Source organism: Trichosurus vulpecula, chromosome 1 (genome assembly GCF_011100635.1).
Source record: "Trichosurus vulpecula isolate mTriVul1 chromosome 1, mTriVul1.pri, whole genome shotgun sequence".
Lineage (NCBI taxonomy): Eukaryota > Metazoa > Chordata > Mammalia > Diprotodontia > Phalangeridae > Trichosurus > Trichosurus vulpecula.
The window spans coordinates 344,638,972-344,661,693 of NC_050573.1; the positions used below are offsets into that span (position 1 = coordinate 344,638,972).

Consider the following 22,722-nt stretch of genomic DNA (forward strand, 5'->3'; position numbering starts at 1 on the left):
CACATTGTCTGAAAACTGTTAAATACTTTATTGGGTATATTTTGTTTCAAAATGGATAATAACAATAACAACTTACAGTTGGGAGAAAAAGTAGCTAAAAAGTAGGTAACTAAAGGCCTCTTTATGAGGTTTTCTGCGATTTCTATTTGGGCAAGGTCCTAAGATCTTATCAGCCCAGGTGTCAGCATATTGTAAATTTCTTTTTTTTTTAAAAACAAGTTTTGGCCCATTTATTAAAGTATATTTTTGTACAATTTACTTCTCACTGGTCTGTTCTGGCATACTTCTAATGATATCAGAATCACCTGGATCAATGATACCCAGTGTACATACTCTGTAGTACTTCCCACATGCTGTACCCAATTCAATATTATTGCCACACTAGTGATGTATGCCAGTTTTGGCCAACATAGCGTAATATTCAATCTCTGATTTCCTCAAGGCTGGGCAGTTGTTGGCTAAGATGACCAACTTGGCTTTGCCTTGTCGGATCATTTTCAGGGTCTGTTTACAGCCCAGCGTGTATTTGCCGCTTTTCATGACCAGCTGGAGCCTTGAGTTGATGGACTCCAGCAACTTTTTCGTCTTCTTTGTGGCCACCATCTTCCTGCCTGTGGTGCTGGAGGACCCTCAAGCAGAGACCTGCTGCCAAGATCCATATTGTAAATTTCTAAAGTATTGAAGTTTGAGAAAATAGGACCACTCCCAGGTCAAGTAGGGGACTACAAGTTCGCTTATAGTACAACATGAGTTTTATCTGATATATTACTTGGCTATCACTTAAAAATTATGAAATTGTACTTGTTAATAGATAGTGTGCATCGGAGTTGTTTCTTTGAGCCAGCTTGGTAGCAATAGACCTAGGTTCGAAGACTTCATTTTGCCTCTGGAGTAAGCGGGCAGTACCAATTAGAGGCTTGTTGTAGATGGCATTTTTCTGGGGTTTGGACTTGACTATCATGTGTTCACTATATGTGTAAAATTTCAGAATGTAATTATTCTTATATTATAAATAAGGGGCAAATAAGATGACCTTATATGTGCTTTTCATTAACTATTCTTGTAACATGAGAAAAATGATAGTAACCTAGCTCTAAGTTGGGATGTAATTTTACTATTTGAGGCAAACTGTCATGGGGCTGTAATTTGATATTGTTCTGAGTTTTGATTTCAGGTATGGTTATCTGAATTGATATTAACTTGATGGTCCACCATTCAAAGGGAATGCCTTGTGCTGCCTGAAGGAACTGTGGTCTGAGGACTCCTATAGGTGGATGTCTGTGTCTGGGGAAAGTTGAGGGAATGACCTTGTGTAGGTGAAAGTAGGGTCCTCTTGACTCATTTTCCCCCATTGTGCTATTTTTTTTTCTGAAGAAGAAACTTTCCTACCTGGTTAATTCTGGCTCTGGCTTTTATACCTTGTGAATAAATTGGAACTTTGCTACAAGATTAACTGTTGAATATGACTTGTACCCAGAACTAAGGGAGTTTTCCCTGTTGTGGCTCAGATGAATCTGTGCCCTTGGGGGGACAGTCTCGATATCATTATAACCATGTGCTTCCCTTTTCCTTTCATAGCAAATTTCTCTTATCAGGACAGGTGAACAGTGGAAGTTTGTCATTGCAATACTAAGCCTATTAATTTACATATTAATACTAAAACATCTGAGTTACTAAAATAGGATGCAAGACTGAAAGATCTCACTACTTTTAATCTGAATGTGTGGTCAACTTTTTTTCCTGAGTATCTAAGTAAATGAGGTCTTAGGCTTGCCATCCTTTTGCTAATACACACACACATACATACACATACATATGTATGCATACATATTGCATACACATACACACATATATATAGTCATATATTATATATTCATCTATCAGATTAGGACCTTGAAGAATCTTATTCTTTCAGGATGATATGAAGGTAATATATATATATATATCTTCAAAACCAAGAAATAGAATAAAGATATAAAAGTGTTTTAAAAATTTATTGCAGTAATAAACTTTGAGAAAGCAACAAGATTGAACTGTTAGAAATCTAAGGACTATGATATATAAAATGGACAGCTTCCAAAATGTTTCAAAATGGCACATACTGGCTTTGAGTATGTTTTAGAAATAAGCTCTCAAAATATTTGGATGAAGAGTTTTACATGTAAAATTGCATTAATAATTGTAAAGAAATTTAAATAATGTCTTTTCTTGTTTGAAGTCTCTTGCTGATAATGTTAACAGACAGAAAGATTCACTTTCCAAATCAGGGTCTCATAAAGCCTTTTCAAGAATAGGATTAGATCCATGAAGTCTGAATGGGTTTTCATGACATGAAGTAATTATTGGAAGGCCAACCTGATTAGATTTGTTCACAGTTCACTAAATTATGTTAAGTCTTATCACTAGCAGGTTTTTTTTTTTGGAGGGGGGAAGGCAGGGCATTTGGGGTTAAATGACTTGCCTAAGTTCACACAGCTAGTAAGTGTGTCAAGTATCTGAGGTCACATTTGAACCCAGGTCCTCCTGACTCCAGGGCTGGTGCTCTACTCACTGCACCACCTAGCTGCCCCCACTAGCAGGTTTTAGCAGCAGCATTACCTAGAGAATCTCCATAAGTGACCTGAACCTGGAAATGATCGAGGAAATACCTGCACAGACCAGCCCTGATCCATACACTTTTGTTTGAGAGATGCATGCTTGCTAGACTGCTGAAGATCATGGACCCTGCCAAAGGACTTGACTACTGGACTGGGTTTCTTTATTCACCCTATTGCAATATTGCTTGTTGTATTAGTTCTGTACGCATTATGGACCCGTTAGCTATTTAGTAAGATGTTTGTCATTTCTGCTTGGACTGATACCAGTTTGGGAATCAAGGCCCTTGTACTACAATTTTGCCAGTCAGTTTGCCCCCAGTGTTGATGCCCAGCCTTTTGTGTGGTCTCTTAGCTACCTTCCTTGTCAAGAGTCTAACTCCTTGTGGAAGAAAACTGATAAAAGGAGGGTGAAAGTGGGTTCCCTAACATTTAAAGAGTAACTATGATGAATTGCCAAAGTCTATGGGCTACAGGTGTATTTTGGGGTACAGAACTTTTCATTGGCTGAAGTATCTGTGGGTTTTCTCTTGTGTGTTCTCGTAGGGATTGGGTACTATTTATGTTTACCACTGTAAACCTCCCTTGGTGCAAAGAACTGACTCCCAAGCCAATTCCCATATTTATAGGCAATGGAAATTGGGATGACGTAGATGAGGACAGAGGGCTGATATAGGTCTAATTGTGGTGCTGCACCATGAATATGGCTAGCACCACAGCAGGGAATTATTGAAATTTGTGCTGGCTCAGTCTGAGTGACTCCATTGTTTCCAGTCTTGCTTGTCTTCCATGTATGTGCCAGGCAGTCTGTAGGGAAAGGGGAAATGTACTTTGATCTCATCCTCTTGACCGTAGTACCTGTCAGCAAGTCAGGTTCATGGAGGATTATCTGCTTACTGCTAATTTCTTTTCCCTCTGATGTAGCAGTAAGGTAGGAGCTGAGAGATCCTAGCCCACCCTGTTTTAGAAGTGTGCACTCATCAGAATTGTCTTTTTCTTATTATGAAATTTATCTATAAGTGGGGGTTCTCAACTCCTTGTTGCCTTGAGATGCTTAATAAACTTCTTTTAACTTTCTCTCCCTAAGTTTGCTTCATTATTCAGGACAAAGCCCAAACAAAGATTTTCTTTTAACTGTACAAAGTAGTAGATTTCATGTATAAGATGGCTATTTATTTCTTCCATCACAAAAGTTGTCCTTAAAATACAGAAGATCCATAAATACACATTAATGCATTCAAGATGATTCATGGAATTGCTGAAAAGGTATTTCACATTCATTTAGAATTTGTATTGTTTGAGCAGAAACTCAAAGTCAATATCTTCTTCCCAGCCAGGCATGTAAAACTCATCCTTCTGGTAGTGGTCATTATCTTTTCTAAAATGATAGACCTGTAGGGAACACCTTTTGCTAAACAAATTGCAGCCAGTTCAATGCCTCCTGACTTTTTAAACTTATGAGGTAGCTGCCAAGGCTGATAATGTTCCCATCACAGGATTGCTGTTTGGTCAATTGTGCTCAGGAAAGGAAAAAGGCAGCCAGGGACTTCCTAAGGTTCAGTTTCAGAGTTACTTAGGCAAGCATTGTTCTTACTGTTATGTACTCACAGCCTATATAGCTGTTACTTGAGTGAAGGGAGAGAAATTATCTTCTTTATTCCTCCCCTCTCTCCACCCCTTGCTGGAAGTCTATAAGGAAAGCTGGCTTAGCCACAAATTACATTCTTAAAAGAGAGGAACTGAGAGAAGTAGAGACTTTGGCCTCTCCTTTTAAAGCCTAATGAGGGAAGAGTTCTTCCTGGCTCAGTTACCAATCCGTTTTCTGCAAGCTCCCTCTGCTCTCCCTCTCTCCCCTCCCTCACTTACCCTCCAACTGGGTACTAAGGGACCAAATAGGAGCCTCTAATTGTGTATGTCCTTAATTTATATTTATTTATAAGAAAATCTTTGAATTTTGAAACAGTAAAAGAGCATTTTTGCATATAGCCAAACACAAATAGAGGATTCACTTTTTTTTTTAAAAAAAAGTACTTATTTTATTATTCATTTAAAATTTTTTTGAATTTTAAATTCTCTTCCACCCATTGAGAAGGCAGGCACTATTATATCAGTTATACATATGATGTCATGCAAAACATATTTCCATACTAGTCATGTTGCAAAAACAACAACAATAACAACAAATAAAAGAAGTGAAAAGAATATGCTTCAATCTGCATTCAGGGTTCATTAGTTCTCTCTAAAAAGAGGATTTTCTATGAAGCTATGAATCTTTTTTGGATACCACTTTTTGGGGGGGACGCTATGTAATTCTACTTGTTACTTTCAAATCTGTCCTGCATGTCTGTGCTTCCTTCTGAATTTCTTCCTTCCTTTTCTGTGATTTTAAAAATAAATGTTTCAATTTTTAAAAATATTTATTTCTACTCCTTGCTGCCACTTTCCTCAAATTAAATTGGAGAAAAGTTTACATTTAAAGTCATGAGTTAGGTTTGTATTTTCCTCCATTTGTCTTTCATATTGGTTTTCCCCCAAATTATGATCTTTTCCTTCTTCTACTGTAAAATCAGTATTATATCTCTTCAGTTATTTTAACTTAATCCTCTTTTAACTTTTTACTCATTTTCTTCATTATTTATCTTCCCTTTCTGTCCATTCTAGACTTTTTATTCTTTGATTCATGGCACTTATATTTAGTCATTCTCTATTCTCTGTATATCTCATGGAATTGAACACTTCAGATACCTATTTTGGGTGCTCTCTTCTAAACAGTCTCTATTATTGTCTTGTAGATCTTGTCACCTGCCTCCCTTTTTTTTGTTATGCCTCACTCTTAGAAATACCAATATTCTACAAGTAATAGAGAATATCCATGATAGGATCCTTCCTATCTCCCTGACTGTGCATGTCATTACTGACCTTTGACCTCCCCTGCAGATAATATTCATTGTAAAGTCCTCATCTCCCTTTATAGAACATCTCTTACAGGAGCATTCATCAGTGGTTCTCCCTTCCACCACAGAAATAAGATTTCCCCCTTTTAAATTTCTCCTTTTGCTTCCTCACCCATTCTCTTGCAGGCTCTCTTCTTCCTGAGGGGCTATAGGTATTATTTTCTCATCATTATTAGCTTTTGACTTGACTGCAGTACATCACATATTCCAATCTGTCTTTTTCTTCCTCTCCCTATTTTGACGCATCTCCCCCCCATTTTGTAATCTAGTCTCACAAAAAATATTGATTCATCTGAGCATGGGGGTATTGTGAGGTTTAGTCCTTGATGTTTTAGACTGTAAACTCCTTGAAGAACTGTCTTTTCTGGTTAGATTTATCTAGTTATAAGAGGGGAAAGTTGAAGTGCTCCGCTATTATGATTTTGCTGTCTATTTCCACCTATAATTAATTTACCTTTTCCTTTAAAAATTTGGATGCTATAGTATTTGGTGCATATGTGTTTAGCATTGATATTACTTTATTATCTATGGTACCTTTTAACATATTGTAGCTTCCTTGTTTATCTCTTTCTTTTCTTTTTTTGGTGAGGCAATTGGGGTTAAGGTACTTACCCAGGGTTACACAGTAAGTGTCAAGTGTCTGAGGCTAGATTTGAACTCAGGTCCTCCTGACTCTGGAACTGGGGCTCTATCCACTGCACCACCTAGCTGCCTTATTTATCTCTTCTAATTAAATTTATTTTAGCTCTGACTTGATATGAGGTCATGATTGCTACTTCTGCCTTTTTTACATCAGCTGAAGCATAACTTCTACTCTAGCCCATTATTTTTACTCTATATCTGTCTCTCATTAAAAAAAATTTTTTTTAACAGCGTATTGTCAGCTTCTGTTTTTTTAAGCCATTCTACTATCCATTTTCATTTTATAGGTAAATTCATTCCATTCACATTCAAAGTTATAATTACTAGTTGTGCATTTTCCCCATCCTATTTTCCTCTCTCTCTCTCTCTCTCTCTCTCTCTCTCTCTCTCTCTCTCTCTCCTCTCTTTCTTCCCTTCCTCCCTCCCTTGTCCCTCCTCAGAAGTCTAATTTACTTCTGACCACCTCCTCCCTAATCTGCACATCCTTCTAAGAGTCCCTCCCTTATCCTATCTCCTTGCACTCCTATTTCTCTGTAAGTTAAGAAGACTTTTATACTGTACTAGATGTATTTTATTCCCTCTTTAACTCACTTTGATGAGAAAAGTTTCCTGAACTACCCATCCTCCACCTCATCCTCCCCTCCACTGTAGCAGTTCTTCCATTCATACTCCTTTTTTATGAGATAATCTTTTCCATTTTATCTCTCCCTGCCCAATTATATTTTTAAGGATTATCTTTTCATAATTCAAGTCAACCCTCAGCTTTCTACATAAGCATTTTCTTTCAAACTACCCTAGTAATGATAATATTCTTAACAGTTACAAATATAATTTTCCCACAAATAAATAAAAATTTTAATCTTATTAAATCCCTATAATAAGTCTTTCATGTTTACCTTCTTAAGTTTCTCCTGCTTCTTGTAAGTAAAATTTTCCATTCAATTCTGATCTTTTCCTCAATACCTGAAAGTCCTTTTGTCTATCCATTTTTTACCTTACAGGATTAAACTTGGTTTTTCTGGACAAGTTATTCTTGATTGCAAATCTAGCTGCTTGCTCTTTGGAACATCATATTCCATGACCTTCAGTCTTTTAATGTAGGAGCTGATAAATCTTGTGTTATCTTGACTGTACTTAAATTGTTTCTTTCTGTTGCTTGTAATATTTTCTTCTTGACCTGGGAGCTTTGAAACTTAGCTATGATGTTCCTGTAAGTTTTCATTTTAAGAGATGCTTGGTAACTTGTTTAAATTATATTTTACCCTCTAGTTCTAAAATTTCAGGGCAATTTTCCTTAACAGTTTCTTGAAGTATGGTGTTTAGACTCTTTTAAAAAAAGTCATAACTTTTCAGGTAGTCCAATAATTCTTATATTATCTCTCCTCAATCTGTTTTCTAGTTCTGTTGTTTTTCTAATGAGAGGTATCATGTTTTCTTCTAGTTTTCATTGTTTTTATTTTATTTTATTATTTCTTGATGCCTTATGAAGTCATTGGCTTCTTCTTCACCAATTCTAATTTTTTAATAAGTAATTTTCTTGAGTTTTCTTTTCCCAACTTCTCCTCAACTTCTATTATTTGATTTTTAAAGTCCTTTTTAAGCTCTTCCAAGAATTCTTTTGGGCCTCATGAACATTTTATATTTTTCTTTGAAGCTTTAGACTTCATTTTAACTTAATTTTCTTCTTCTGAGTTTGAACCCTGCACTGTAGTAGCTATCTATGGTTGGGTTCTTTCTCTACTTTTTATTCATTTTTAATGGCCTATTTCTTGGCTTTTGACTTCCTATTAGGGTTGGGCTCTGCTTCTGGGGTGTAGGGGATAATATCTCAGGCTTCAGGTTTTTAGTGCTGTTGTTTTCTGAGTCCTATGTGGAGGTCTCTGACTTTTTGGTTCTTCTAGTGTGCTACAATCCAGGGTCGGACGTGGTCATTGTTCCTCTTGGCTTATGCTTTGGTCTATGAGCGACCTCAGGTACTTCTTTCCACCCCGAGCCATGACCAGGACCCCCAGCACTGCTACAGCAAATGCTCTTATTCTCTGGTGGCCACAAGCATCAGCTTGCCCCTCTGCCCCGGAATGACAACCAGAGACTCTGCTTTCCTGGAAGTGAATCACAATCAGCAGGGCCTCACAACCAGAAGTGTCCCTGCCCCTCTGCTACTGCATTCATCTGTGCTTGTTCCTTCTCACCCACAGTCACAGTCTGGTAGTGTTTTGCTGTGAGCCATGTAATGCTTCAGTCTCTGAAGAATTAAAAATGAGTATCATGCAGAGGGCAATGAAGAGATATAAGAAACTTGGAAGAACTGGAGTATAGTATGTCAATGGGAAACTGGAGGAATGAAAAAGATGGGCTGGTCACACAGCGATAAAGTGAGATAGACAGTCTAAATCCTTCACTGGTATCCTCATGATGTCAGGAGAAAGAGAAGGGGGCTCCAAAAAGCAAAGCTAGGCTGAAGAGGTGAACTCCCTATGGCAAACTTGCAGGAAGGTATGACTAGTTTCCCAGGTAATCCTGGACAGGTGCACAATAGAAAGAACCTTTTAAGTGGATACGATAATAGATCCACTTGAGTATATTGAGTATCAACTCTTTGAATGTGGAGAGTTTCTATAGCACTTGATAAGTGTGTTCTTTTAAATAGTTTAAACTTTCCTTTCTAGTAATTAAATTATCCTTTTACTGTCTTGCTAGTGCAAAGGCAAACTACAAAGGACTATGCTGAATTAATCCAAATTACAAATTAATGAGGTTAAATTACCAAGATGTTACTGTTCAGAATTATTATATTCTAATATATATTGTATAATAGGAGAGATGTTGTAGCTGCTTAAAATATTATTGCTAGATAATCATTATTAGTACTATTTTTACTAGTAATAATAGCTACCATAATAATAAAATGTCTGAGAGCCACAAAGCTGTAAAGGAATTTAAGAGTAAACTAATCTAGTCCCCTGGATGAAGAATTTGGAGTCCAGAGAGATTAAACAAAATTATTCCAGGTCACATAGCCAGTTAGTCACAGAATAAGATTTAAGAGGCAGATCTTCTGTTTCTATTGTACCACACTGTCTTCCCATTCAAACAAATTGTGTAAGCATTTATTAATCACCTACCATACCTGAGACACTAGGCTAGAAAAACAGTGCCTGTGCTCAAGATGCTTATAGTCCTTAGGGGTGGCCATTTGGGAACATAACACTTAAACAGATAAATCAATATAATGTAATCAGAACAGAGTAAACAGAAAGGTTTCCTATAGGAGGGGACACTTAAGTTGAGCCTGGAAGGAAGCTAAGGACACAATGGGGCAGAGATGAAGATAACATACATTGCAGGTATGGGGGTAAGAGATGGAAACCTGTTTGACTGGAACCAAGAGTATGTAAAGCAAACTGAAATAAGTCTTCAAAGTAGGCTGGAGTTAGGCTGAAAATATCAACTTTTCAATGCCACATTCACTTGTGTGAGGTGCCTAACAATATAGTTAATAGAGGTCTGGTCACTCTTGATTATATTGGCAGCTCATCACTGGGTTCTTTTTTGCTATGCTACCAAAAGAAAAGTAATTGATGAAATATGTGACCTTGCACATAAAAGTTGCTTAATAAATGCTTATTAAATTGAATAGAATTGAATTATTTTCACTCAAAGTACAGTGTCACGAGGGAATATGCAGTAATGGATAGTGCCCTGAGAAGCTAAGAGATGGCTCTAGTCCTGACTAGGCTAATAGCTTAGCTCAGCAGCCTTGGACAAGTGCCTCTTCTTTCTACATCTCTCTCTTTATATGCAAAATGAAATGTTAGATTCAGATTCAGTTCTAAACTGTTTTTATGTCATGGACTCTTTGGTAGTCTCATAAAGTCTACGTATCCTTTCTCAGAAGAATACTTTCAAGTGCATAAAATAAAATATATGGGATTATAAAGGAAGCCAATTATATTGAAATATAGTTACAGCTGTTTTTTAAACAAGTTTAGGGAACTCCGGTGTTGTGAGGTCTATCTCCTGCATGTAGAACGAGGGTATTGTTGTGTGGCTCAAAGAATAGGCATCTCTAGGCTCTTTTCCATCTACCCTTCTTCAAGGGAGACTTCAGTTCTTGCCAGAAGAGGAAGCAGGAGGGCAAGGATCAAGGATTATCACTCTGCTTTCTTCAGAGAGGGAATACTGGGCTAGAATGACATCTATCTGCTCCCTTAAATATTGTTAGCCTAGATGATATGGTTTTCAGTTTCAAGGTAACTTCTGATCACCATTTCATTAATGGGGGAAGAGGACCCCAAGCTTTATATCCAAGGCTTGATTCCTTTCCTGCCAAATACCGGTTCCTCAATGAACATTCATAGCAGGTAGCAAGAAACCCATTTCCTGAGTTGAAGAGTAAAAACCAGAAATCAGAGAAAGTAAACATAGCAGAATATATACCTGATAAAAAGAGTGAAGGTGCTCTCCCACTGAGAGTGAGGTTACTCAGCTCAACCAAGACAGAGTCCCAGATCTTACCCAAGGGGAAGTTCCCTGGAGTCTCTGGTGTAGCAAGGTAGGGGTAGGAACATGATGCCAGCTCCTCTCATGCCACCTTCTTACCAGAGTCTTTTCCTTCAGCCGCCTGAAGTGGGATTGGCATTCAACTTCTCTCTGAGGTTGGAAGCCACCAGCACTCAAAGTGACTACGGAGGCTGAAGAAACTCAAAGAGACTCTCGAATTCAAAGACTGGGAACCTCTCCTCTTTCCCACTGCAACCAGCTCTGCCCTTATACCTGGTTCAGGGCATTGATCTCCACCAATGAAAAGAGTCCTATCCCAGTGGACTTTTGCGACTCAGGTCACTCAGGTCTTAATCTGAGAAAATCAGAAGGACCACAGAACCACAGAATCTCAGAGAAAAGGCCTTTTAATTCAACCCATTACTTAAACAAATATCCCTTCTACACCATTCTGGACAAGTGGTCATTCAACCTCTCCTTGAAGACATCTAGTGAGAAGGAATCCATTCCTCTGTAAGCACTGAATTATATCTTTGGATAGTTCTAATTGTTAGAAATTTCTTCTATTAATTCTATTACTTCCTCTTATTTTCCAAGTTTGCTGTCTTGGGTCAAGCAAAACACGTCTGTGGTCAATCCTTAACAAAACAGGGGACCCTGTCACTGAACTTTTAACTCTTCTAGGATAGGACTTCGACTAAATTGCTTAGGGCTCTTTTCTGGTTTTTTGCTCATTTTTTAGCCTATTTTGCGACTTTTAAAGTTGAGCTCTGCTCCTGGGGCACAGTGGGACACTGTCCCAAGGTTCTTGTGTTGGGAGCCGGGGGCCTGATCACTGGCTTTCTGTGTTGGGGCCTCAGGTGCTGGCAGCTGGCCTGCTGCCCTGGGGTGGCCCTGTACAGTCATGTCTATTGTGCCCTAGGTTCTGGGGCTGGCAGTCTGCCTTCTGCTCTGGGGCTGGAGGTCTCACAGCTGGCCTACTGTGCCACCACTCTGCTTAGTCAGGACCCTGGGGCCTCAGGTGCTGATCTGTACTGTGGCTAAGAGGCTCCCGCTGGTTTGCCTGGGCACTGTCTTTGCTGGAGTGTGCTCCCTTTTACCCAAGCGAGACAGACCTTTCTTGAAGTCCTTCCAATTTTTCTTTTCTTTTCTTGTGCCCAATTGTACTGCAAAACCCTGTAATTACAGTAGATGGACTAGCATCTTATTTCACTGAGAAGATTAAGGACATCTCAACTAAACTCTCTCACCATCCCTACTCTGTTCCTCTCATTTTCTTAGTATCACTACCTTCTCTTTCATCTTTTCCTCTCAGTAACGCTAAGGCTAATAATCCCACTACCCATGCCCTGGATTCCATTTTCCCCCTTCTCCTCCAGGATCTTCCTCCTACAGTCATCCCTTAGTTTTTTCCATTTGAATGGCTCTTTTCCATCCGTGAACAAATATGCTCAGGTCTCCTCAATCCTGAAAAAGCCTTCCCTTGATCCTTCTATCCCATCCAGCTACTGATTCATCTTTTTCCTCTCCTTCGTTGTTAGACTTCTTTAAAGAGTTGTCTATTACCAGGTATTTCCACTTCCTCTTTGTACCTTCTCTTCAATCCCTTGCAGTTCAGCTTCATCTCTAGACTGTACTGAAACTGTTCTGTCAGAGGTCACCAGTGAACTTCTAATTTCAAAATTTAATGCCTTTTTTTCCATTTTGAGTCCTCATTCTCTTCAATCTTTCTAGCGTTTGACACTATTAACTACTCCTTCCTACTAGATATTTTTTCCCTTGGGTTCAGATAGATACACTATGTTTCCTACTTGTTTTGTTTCTCAGTTTCATCTCTCATACACTGGTTTCCTGCCCTCTCCAGACCTTAAAGTGGGTGTCGTCCAAGGGATTGACCTTTGTCTTCTCTTTTGTCTTTAATCTTTCTCCCTTGACAATCTCATTCCCACAGCTTTAATTATCACCTCTGTGGAGTAAACGTCCAAATCTTTACTTCCAATTATTACATCTTTTTCAAGTTATAAGAGAACTGGTTTGATATTAGAGTAACTAGGTTCACATCCTGGCTCTTTCACCTAATACCTGTGCGACCTTAGGTAAGAAACAGCTACTGATGTGGTCTCTCTGGGCTTTGTTTCTTCATCTGTAAAACAAAGATTCAGTGACCTCTAAGGCCCTACGTCTAAGGCTCTACATCTATGATCCTATGGTTTATAACTCCTTACAGGATATTATCATTAGCTTCACCATTATAGTCATCACCATCACCATCATCATCATCATCATCATCATCATCATAGCTAACATTTATATAGCCCTTACTATGTGCCAAGCACTGTGCTAATACTTTACAATTATTATATCATTTGATCAACACAACCTTGGGAGAGAAGTTCTCTTGTTATCCTGATTTTAAATATGAGGAAACTGAAGCAAACAGAGGTTAAGTGACTTGCCCAGGGTCTCACAGTTGGTAAGTGTCTAAGGCTTGATTTGGCCTCAGGCTTTTCTGACTCCAGGTCCAGTGCTCTATTCACTGTGCCATGTGAAAGCTATGTGTCTCAAACTGAGGTCATTATCTCTCCTACTCTACCCCCAAATCATTTTCTCCTTCTGATTTCGCTATCTTTACCCATGGTATAATCATTTCCTCTAGTCTCCTTACGTTCAAAGCTTTGATATCACCTTTGATCCTGTCCTCTCCCTTACCTCTCATATATCTATAGGTTAAAACCTGCAAATTCCACTCTATGTCATCTCTTATAATAACTCCTTTCTCTCTCTTCTCACTGCTAACATTGATAATCCTCATTACTACCTGCATTGATCATTAGTACAAAAGCCTCCTACCAGGTGTTCCCACCTTCACCCTCCACCCCTTTGATCTGTCCTTCATGAACCAGAATAATCTTTCTTATGAATAGATCTAGTCATGTCAAATCAAAAATCTTTAGAGGCTCCCCATTGCCCACTCAATAAATTTCAAATTCCTTTGTCTGGCATTCAAAGCCCTTCATAATCAGGCTCCATGCTGTCTTTCTAGTCTCATCTCATATTACTCCTTTTCCATTTATTTTATACTCTAGACAAATTAAAATACTCTTTGTTCCCTTGAATACACCTTAAGCCTTCCTTCCTCTGTATTATTGTTCACTCTTCCCCTCCCCTCCTTTTGCCTGTTGAATTTCTTCCCATCCTTTAAAGAACACCTGTTTGGTAGCAGTTGGCAATGCCTTTCCTCCATGGACCATGCACGAGGCTTTGCTATGCTGGTCTCTAACCAGGTCATATTGTTGTTTAGTTGTTAAATTGTATCCGACTCTTTGTGACCCCATATGAGTTTTTCTTGGCAAAGATATGAAGTGATTTGCCATTTCCTTCTCCAGTGGATTAAGGCAAACAGAGGTTAAGTGACTTGCCCAGGGTCACACAGTTAGCTAATATCTGAGGCTGGATTTGAATTCATTTCTTCCTGACTCCAGGAAGAGACACTGAGACACCTAGCAGTCAGTCAGGTCGTGTTCTTCAGTCACTTTTCAGTCCTGTCTGACTCTTTGTAACCCCATTTGGGGTTTTTCTTGACAAAGATACTGGAGTGGTTTGGCATTTCCTTCTCTGACTCATTTTATAGATGAGAAACTGAGGCAAACAGGGTTAAGTGTCACACAGGGTGACGCAGCTAGGAAGTGTCTGAGGCCGGATTTGAACTCGGAAAAATGAGTCTTCCTGACTTCAGAAACCAGCACCCTATCCACTATGCCACCTAGCCATCCCATAATTTAGATTATTCATGTCAGTGCCATTCTCCCAATGGACTAGATACTGCTTAAGGCCAGTGACTTCTTTTCTAGGCTTTTTGTATCCTCAGTAGATAATTGTGATCTGCATAAAACCTGCATTTAGTAAATATTTATTGTATCCTGTCAAATGGTATTTTATTATCACTTGTTTTATTTGTCCTCTTCCTCTCTGCCTACTTACCTCGCTTATCAGTAAGAGGGAAGAAAAAGGGAATGCCCTTTTCCTCTCACCCCACTCCCCACCTCACAGAGAAGGGTCTCGGCTCACTGCTGAGGGGCCACTCTGGTTTTCTGAGGGAAGGATTGTGGAGGGAGATATGTCTTCTCTCTGTATTGGGGAACCAATCACTTCATCTTTGTCAAATCCCTTCCAATTATTTTCATAGCTTTTCCTTCTAGCAACCCTGACTTAGCTGGTATTTTTATTTCCTTTTTGCAGACAAAGGAAATGGGACACAGAGTGATTTAAGTCGCTTACCCAAAGGTATGTTCTGTGAGAGGCACTAGAACTGTCTTTCAGTCCGGTTTATCACTTTTCTTGCTGAACAATGCTGCCTTTGCCCAGGGCCCTGGAGTGGTTTTATAAGGCTCTCTCATTTTGGGTCATGCAGAGCCCCTTTGGGGTCATGTGAGAGAAAATGTACTCGCAAAGTTCTGCTTCTAATGTATATTTTTCAACTTGCATAGATGGTGGTAAGTCTTATGGAAAGGCATTGGTAAATAAATGGATTGCTTCCTGTTGAAATTGCCTATGCTGGAATAAGTGCTTTTAAAGAAAGCCTGAATAATGACAAGGACAGAGAATACTTTCATTTGAACCCAGAAATGTTTAATGCTAGCAATAGGGATGTGGAAGAGTCTTGCCTGAGTGTGTTATAAATTCTTTCTCCCTAATGCCCCTGCCTTATCTGTAGACCTTGCTTAATTTCATCCTCTCCTTTCATTTCTCTCTTCTTTATTCACTGTTTGTGTTTCTCCTTTCTCTCATTTCACTGGCTCAGCAGCTGCAGTAGAATTAAGTAAGAATGCCTGAGTAGCCAAGTGAAAGTGATGAAGGCCATGATTGGTGAGCAATTTTTCCTTTATTGTCTCCTGAGAAAAGAATCTTTCTGTGGGACTGCTATTCTTCCCAAATTATGATACCCCTCGTGGTGTTGCCAAAAATCTGGATATGGTGCTTACTTGCTCTGTGACCTTGGGCAAGCTTTTTATTTATAATTTTTTAAAAATTGCTATTAAGAACTAGCATTTATTGAGCACTTTAAGTCTTGCAAATTATTTTTACAAATATTGCCTAATCTGAGCCTTGCAACAACCCTGGGAATTAGGTGTTGTTATTATCCCCATTTTACAGGTAGAGAAACTGAGAGAATTATAGGGACTTGAGCTAAAAAATAAAATAAAATAATTCTAATACTTATGGTGTGACCTACCTCACAGCGCTATGAAAATGAAAGGGGAAAAAGTCTGTGAAAGTGGTTTTATAACAGTAATTAAAACTCTTTAAAGATACATAAGGTAAAATTGGTAGGACCTAGCATGGTGCTTCTCATGCAAGAGACGCTTAATAAATGTTGAATTATTCTTTGAAATTCCAAAGTTTGTTTACTAGGGGAAGGAAAAGGAAGAAACATTTATTAGGCACATATTATGTGCCAGGTATTGTGCTAAGTGTTTTATGGATTTTAGCTCATTTGATCATTAAAATTCACTCATGGTTCACCAGAAAATGTGCTCTTTGGAAACTGTTTGCCCATTCAAACATACTGAATCTGAACAATTCAAATCAGTATAATCATAAGATCATAGATTTAGAACTGGATGAGCCCTCCGAGGCCATTTAATATAACTCAGCATTTTACAGATGAAGAGTTAATTTCCAGAGAGGTAGAGTAACTTTCCCATGGTCATAACAGCTCCTCAGAAGCTGAGGTCATAGGAACATAGATCTAGGACCATCTAGTGTAAACCCCTTATTATGATGAGGGAAATGAGACCCAGGGAGGTAAAGTGATTTTCTGTAGGTCTTACAGGTTAACTGGTAGAAGAAATGGTATTTGAACCCAGGCCCAAATTGGATTTGAAATTCTGTACTCTTCACTATACCAAACCACCCAACATCCATCCACATTGACTGAGCCCAGAAGCATCACTGTTTTCCTAGAAAATAGTCAAATGTATCTAGTATGATATTTTTATCCTTAGGGCCTTCTTGATGATTCTCAGGTCCATTTAGAAACTGGATTAATTCCTGCAGACCAGTTCCATGCCATTCAGGACACCAGAGTTTTTATTTATAACTCTTGGTCCAAACTATTTCTTGGTGCCTGGAAAGGCTGGCTTCCTTTCTCATAAGGGCCAAAATTGAAATGTCTAAAACAAAGGGCGTACACCAGGCCTGACATAAAAGGGGTACTGATTCACTTTTCTGATGTCATGAATTTATATCATTGTTAATGTTCACTTATCCTTAAGGGAAGGGTGAGCAAAAGGGTAGTGATACACAAATCCTCATTTTGTGCATCCATTGGGAAATAAGTTAATTCCATTTAGAATCTTTCAATTAAAAATGGAAATTGGCACTTTGCTCTAAGAAAATCATGCATAAATCAAGAAAAAATTCAAATATGCTTTCAGTGTTCACCATAGGGAAAAAATTTTAAACCTCAAGGGAAAAAAATAAAATACCACCTGTCACAGAATGGGAGGAGAAAAAGATGGGAAGAGGGAGGGAGGTATGTATTCAAGAGGGAAAATTCTGACAGATTCCTAGCTTCCTGTCACATTGAGGAAGGACAGGGGAGTTTTAAATTAGTGAGACTGTTAAGCAGGAAAATAGACTAGTGCATAATGGAAGCTTATATGTGTTTAAAGTACATTTTACCTGACAAAAGTTACTGAGGTACTGAGAGTTTCTGCTATGAACTGACCATCAGGTATTAACACTGGTACCACCCACAGCTCTTTCTGTTATTGTGGTGAAAGCTATTAACTACTGGAGCCACATTTATTCAAGAAAATAAGCATTCTGATTAAAATGGCTTTCTGTAAAAATGTTGCTTGTATCTGGTTTTATTTGCAGTGAGCTGCAAGTTTTGATTAACTTTTATCTAGCATATAGAAAAGGAAACCAATAAGAGAAAATAACAACATGGCAGGTGTTGCCAAAAGAGAATAATTTTGTTTAATTTCTTTGAAGATTTCTATTATTCTAGAGTGTTTTGGCAGATCTTACTTAACATCTGTCATTTCTTTTACATTGGCTGTATTTGTTGCAGGGTGTTTTATGAAGGACTAATTCTAATGGTGGGATGTGATATATGAAATTGTGCCCAGCACCTCTAGCTTCTTGAGTTCTATTCTCTGAGAGAGCATGTTAGAGAAGAAGGTGATGATCAATGACCTTTCGGATGCAGAAGGGAGATGAACTACCCTGTATGATTTCTCTACTCTTCCAAAACCTGATATTTTCCTCCCTTCCACACTAAGTTGATTCACTCTAAGTGAATTCAGACTCATTTAAATTCCTTTGTCAGAAATATTTAGCACCGTAGCCTTTTTTTTCCGTCTACTTATAGATCTATTGTGGGCTGTGTGCCCCCAGATCGACAGGCTTCCTGGAATCACTGAATCATTAAATTTTAAAGCTGGAAGGGGCTTGAGAGATCATCTAGTTCAATGCACTCATTTTACTTATGAGGATTCAGTCTTGGCTCATGTTGTTGCTGGGATTCTGGATGGGATGGGAGGAAACTTCCCTCATTGCAAATAATCAACTAATAAGCATTTATTGAATACTTACTATGTGTCAGGTACTGTGCTAGTTGGTGGGAGTACAGAGACAAAAATGGAAAAGTCCCTAACCTTGGGAATTTTGCATGTTAACAATAGAGGCAATATGTATGTATGTATATGTATGTATGTATGCATGCATGTATATATGTGTATACATATGGCAGCTAGATGGCACAGTGGATAGTGCACCCAGTCTGGACACAGGAAGACATGAGTTCAAATCCAGCCTCAGACACTTACTAGCTGTGTGACTTTGGGCAAGCCACTTAGCCCTGTTTGCCTCGGTTTCTGTATCTGAAAAATGAGTTGGAGAAGAAAATGGCAAACCACTCCAGTATCTTTGTCAAGAAAATCCCAAATGGGGTCATGAAGAGTCAGACATAGGACACAGCTGAAACAACTGAACAACGATAAATATATATACAACATGTATGTAAAATAAATTCAAGGTATTTTTTTGGGGGGGAATAGGAGATGGCATTAGTAGCTCAAGGGATTAGAAAAGCTTTATGTTTGAGCTGAGCTTCAAAAGAAACCAGGTATTCTAAAAGGTGGAGGGGAGGAGGGAGTGCATTCCAGGCATGAGGGATGGTCAATATAAAGGTAGGGAAATTGGAGGAGTGATGTGTGTAAGGAATAGCAGGACTGGTTTTGGTTTGGACCGTAGGTGTGTAAGAAGGGAATCAATATACAATAAGGCTGGGAACATAGATTGGGGCTAGGTTGTAAAGGGCTTTAAATGCCAATCATGAGTGTATTTGATCCTACGGGCAAGAGAGAGACATTGAAGTGTTTTGAGTAGGCAAGTGATATGGCCAGACCTGTGTCTTAGGAAAACCACTTTGGTAGCTATTTGGAGGCTATATTGGAAAGCAGAGAGACTAGGCAGGAGACCAAATAAGAGGCTTTTGCAACAGTCTAGGTCCGGAGTGGGGAACCTGTGACCACATGTGGCCTTGAGGCTGCAGGTTCTCCACCCCTGGAGATGAATAGTGTTGAAGGCCTGAAGTAGAATGGGAGAAGAGAGAAGGAGATAGGTGTGAGAAATATAGAATTAACAAAATTTGGCAACTGATGATCCAATATGTGAGGTGAGGCAGAGTGAGGAGTTGAAAATGGTGCTGAGATTGTGAGCCTGGATAACTGGAAGGATAGTGGTGTCCTTAACTGAAACAGGGAAGTTTGATGGAGGGGTGAATTTTGGGGGAAAGATAATGAGGTCACTTTGGACATATTGAATTTAAGATGTCTCTGCGACATCCTTGTTCAAATATCCAATGGACAATTAAAAATATGGCTCTGGAGCTCAGGAGAAAAATAGGCTGGAATATAGCTCTTGGAATCACCGGCCTGCATAAAAGCACATAAACACAAACACATATTAAACATATCTTACATATTCTTCTCATAGGTAAGAATAGAGTCAATTTTATTTCCTTCGGAGGAAAGCATATTACTTTTCAAAGGTAGCCCAGATTCTTATCATTTGGTTTAGTAAGGTGCTATGTATGTCTGCATTGTTCTGGTTACAGACCTGAGGACTAATCTGTATGGCCATTTTAGGAAGGACCACAGACATGCTTCATTTCACTCAAACCTCAACTCTCTGCAGACTCTTCCTTCTACTCTCTAGACACATTGCCCCTTCTGTGGGTAGCCCTTCCTACCTTAGCCTCCCTCCTCACCCATATCCTTTTTGCTCCCTTTTTCATGTTGTCATTCCTCATTAGAATGTAAGCTCCTGGATGATTGTGATTGTCTTGCTTGCTTGTATTTGCATACCCAGCATTTAGCACAGTGTCTGTCCTGCAGTGAATGCTTAATAAATACCTTATCTATTTATCTGTATGGATTCCTTAATAAGCTGTTTATACTTGGATACATTAGTGATCAGTCCAGTCACCTGTACATGTGCTCCTGGACATATGATGACCAAGAGGGCAGGTCAGAGTAGGGGTGGGGGGAAGGAAAAGGGGAGAAGCAGCTGCACACAGACACGTGCACATTTCCATACCTATCGTTAGGGAGTCTAGTAAAGCCAATCAATGAATGTGTCCCAGGTAATCATTACAAAGGGTCATTCTTTAGTCCTACCCAATCTCTTTCATAAGAAAACTTGGGTCACATACATTGTGGAGCTATATACCAATTTGTTATCTGCCTATATGTAAGTAAGAGTGGACCTTTTATTGGAGAACATTGAATCATTGAACTCATGTTTTTCTGTAGCCTGATTGGCTCCACAAAGATTTAAACTTGAATTTAGTGATTTAGAAATGTTGATGATAACTTTTGAATTATTAATGATTTCAGAATTTTCTAATCAAAATTCTCATGTTTCTTAAAAAATTATAAGTGTAGATGTGTCACAAATGCAGATAGGATCTGATTTCGTTGTTGTTGTTAAGTCAAGTTCTCTTTTGTTAAGTTCCCTATCTTGACTGACAAAATATACTTCTTCACTTATTAATCTATTTGTAATGAGGCAAACAAGGATCCCCACCCCAATGCCCTAGTGTTCTAGCTATAACATGCCTTGTGGAGTTGAGTTGAGCAACCTCTGGCCACTTATGTTGGGGCCATGTATGTTCTGGATTAGTACTGAGTGACTTAGTGCTTTGGGAGGACACAGTAACCCCTTTATTCTCAGGACAGCAGCAGGGGGAATACGTCAAAAGAGGATTGACCACTGAGCAAAGAAGAGCCTCTCATTCAGTAGGCTTTGAAGGGAGAGAACTTCTACTCTAACTCTTCCATCTGTCAAACACGTGAGGACTCTTTGAGGATCTCAGTTCTCCAGTGAGGTGGGGGAAAAGGTACTTGTGTCCCTCCCTCAGCCCCTAGGACTCATGGAGACTGCTTGCATTTGGTAGCTTCAACATGCTATCATCAATGTGAACCTGAGGTAGGATCTCAAGATCCTGGATGTCTCTTTTACTCTGTTTCTTTCCTTGAGCAAAGGTGATTGAATGATCCTGAGATGGACGTTTCCAGTGAAAGCCTTATGAGTTCAAAGTTGGGAGGTCCTAGGTCCCTCAGTTGGAGCTGGCTGGCAATGTTCAAATTGTCTGCAATTACACCCTTCTCAGAGATGACCATTAATAGCAGCATGCACCTAAGTCCTGGCATAACTTGACAGAAGACATGGAATTTGAGGGAGTTGTCCAGACAGTATGGTAGGTGTAGTGGCTATTCAGAAGTCCTATGAAGTGTTTTATGCTTTGATTTCTGTTTGAAATCCACTTCCTGGGAGAATATAATAGGAGCTTGGGTTTTTGTTTCATATGTTAAATGTTTGTCATTACATGCTTATGGATCATTTTGTTTTAAGTATTTCTTTTATGTGGAGAAAATAAATGCCTGTTACTTAGCAGATCTACATTATACAATGAGTACCTTTCTACCCTTTCTTTGGGATATCCTGGACATGAATTCTGCCTAAGCTTTAAGTGATTTTCTCAAGGAACTACTGGGTTGGAGTATAAAGAAATGAATCTAGAAAACTGGTCCTCTTATATGTGCTCAGATATGAGGTCCCTTAGGGGGAGAGGCGCTTGGGATGGCACTAGTTTGTCATGACGTATTCCTTTAGCAAACATTTATTTAGCACCTACTATGTACAAGGCACTAACATAGTATTGATTTGCTAATGAAGATTAAAAAATCATCTGTTGGGCCAGAGCAATAGTCTACCACTATTGACTGATAGACAAGGAGGATGTTACTCCCAGTGAGAAGAACAGATGACGGAATAGTATTGAAAATGGATGCCAGGGATGGATAAAGCATCCTCAGTGGACGGCAAGCTTTGCAGTTATGTATGCAGTTTGCATACAGAAGGTGGAAGCTGCGGCTGCAGGATGAGGGGAGTGTATTTAGAATAGAATATGGGTTCTAAATGGCACAGTGAAAAGGGATGGTGGAGATCTGGATGGGGGTTGGGAAGACTGGGAATGTGGAGTATGGGGCTGAGTTCAATAGGGAAGAGTGTGGAAAGAGGCCTCAGAAAAGGGGAGTTTTCATCTAAAACAATACTTAAGGGCAAGCAGGATGTTAGAAAGCAAGTTGGAAGTGTATATTGGCCCAAGGTGGGAGGAGAGTTCTGGGTAAGTAGAGATTAGTTTATGCAAAAGCTGTTTTAAATAACCAATCTTAGGTGGTACAGTGGCCATGGGTTGGTGTCTCCAAGAGAAGATGGTGGGATTATGGCTTCCAGGGGGAGACGATAGGACGGAAGCTATCTTCATGGGCTGTCATTCCCAGATATGATATTTGTAAGTATTGCTGGGTTATTTAGGGCCTGCTCAAAGCCCTCTAGAGTCCATGGACACCTGGGCACATGGACATGGTCTTCTTGGCTTTGAGGACAGCTCTCTACCCATTCTACAACACTGCCTCCCATGTATTCATATGTATATTTATGTTTTTATAAAT

The 22,722-nt window shown here is 39.1% G+C and overlaps 1 pseudogene; it reads right to left on the reverse strand.

The window, feature by feature from the left end:
- Positions 1-255: 255 nt before the first annotated feature.
- Positions 256-603, reverse strand: LOC118834321 (annotated as a pseudogene).
- Between the last annotated feature and the right edge of the window lie 22,119 nt (positions 604-22,722).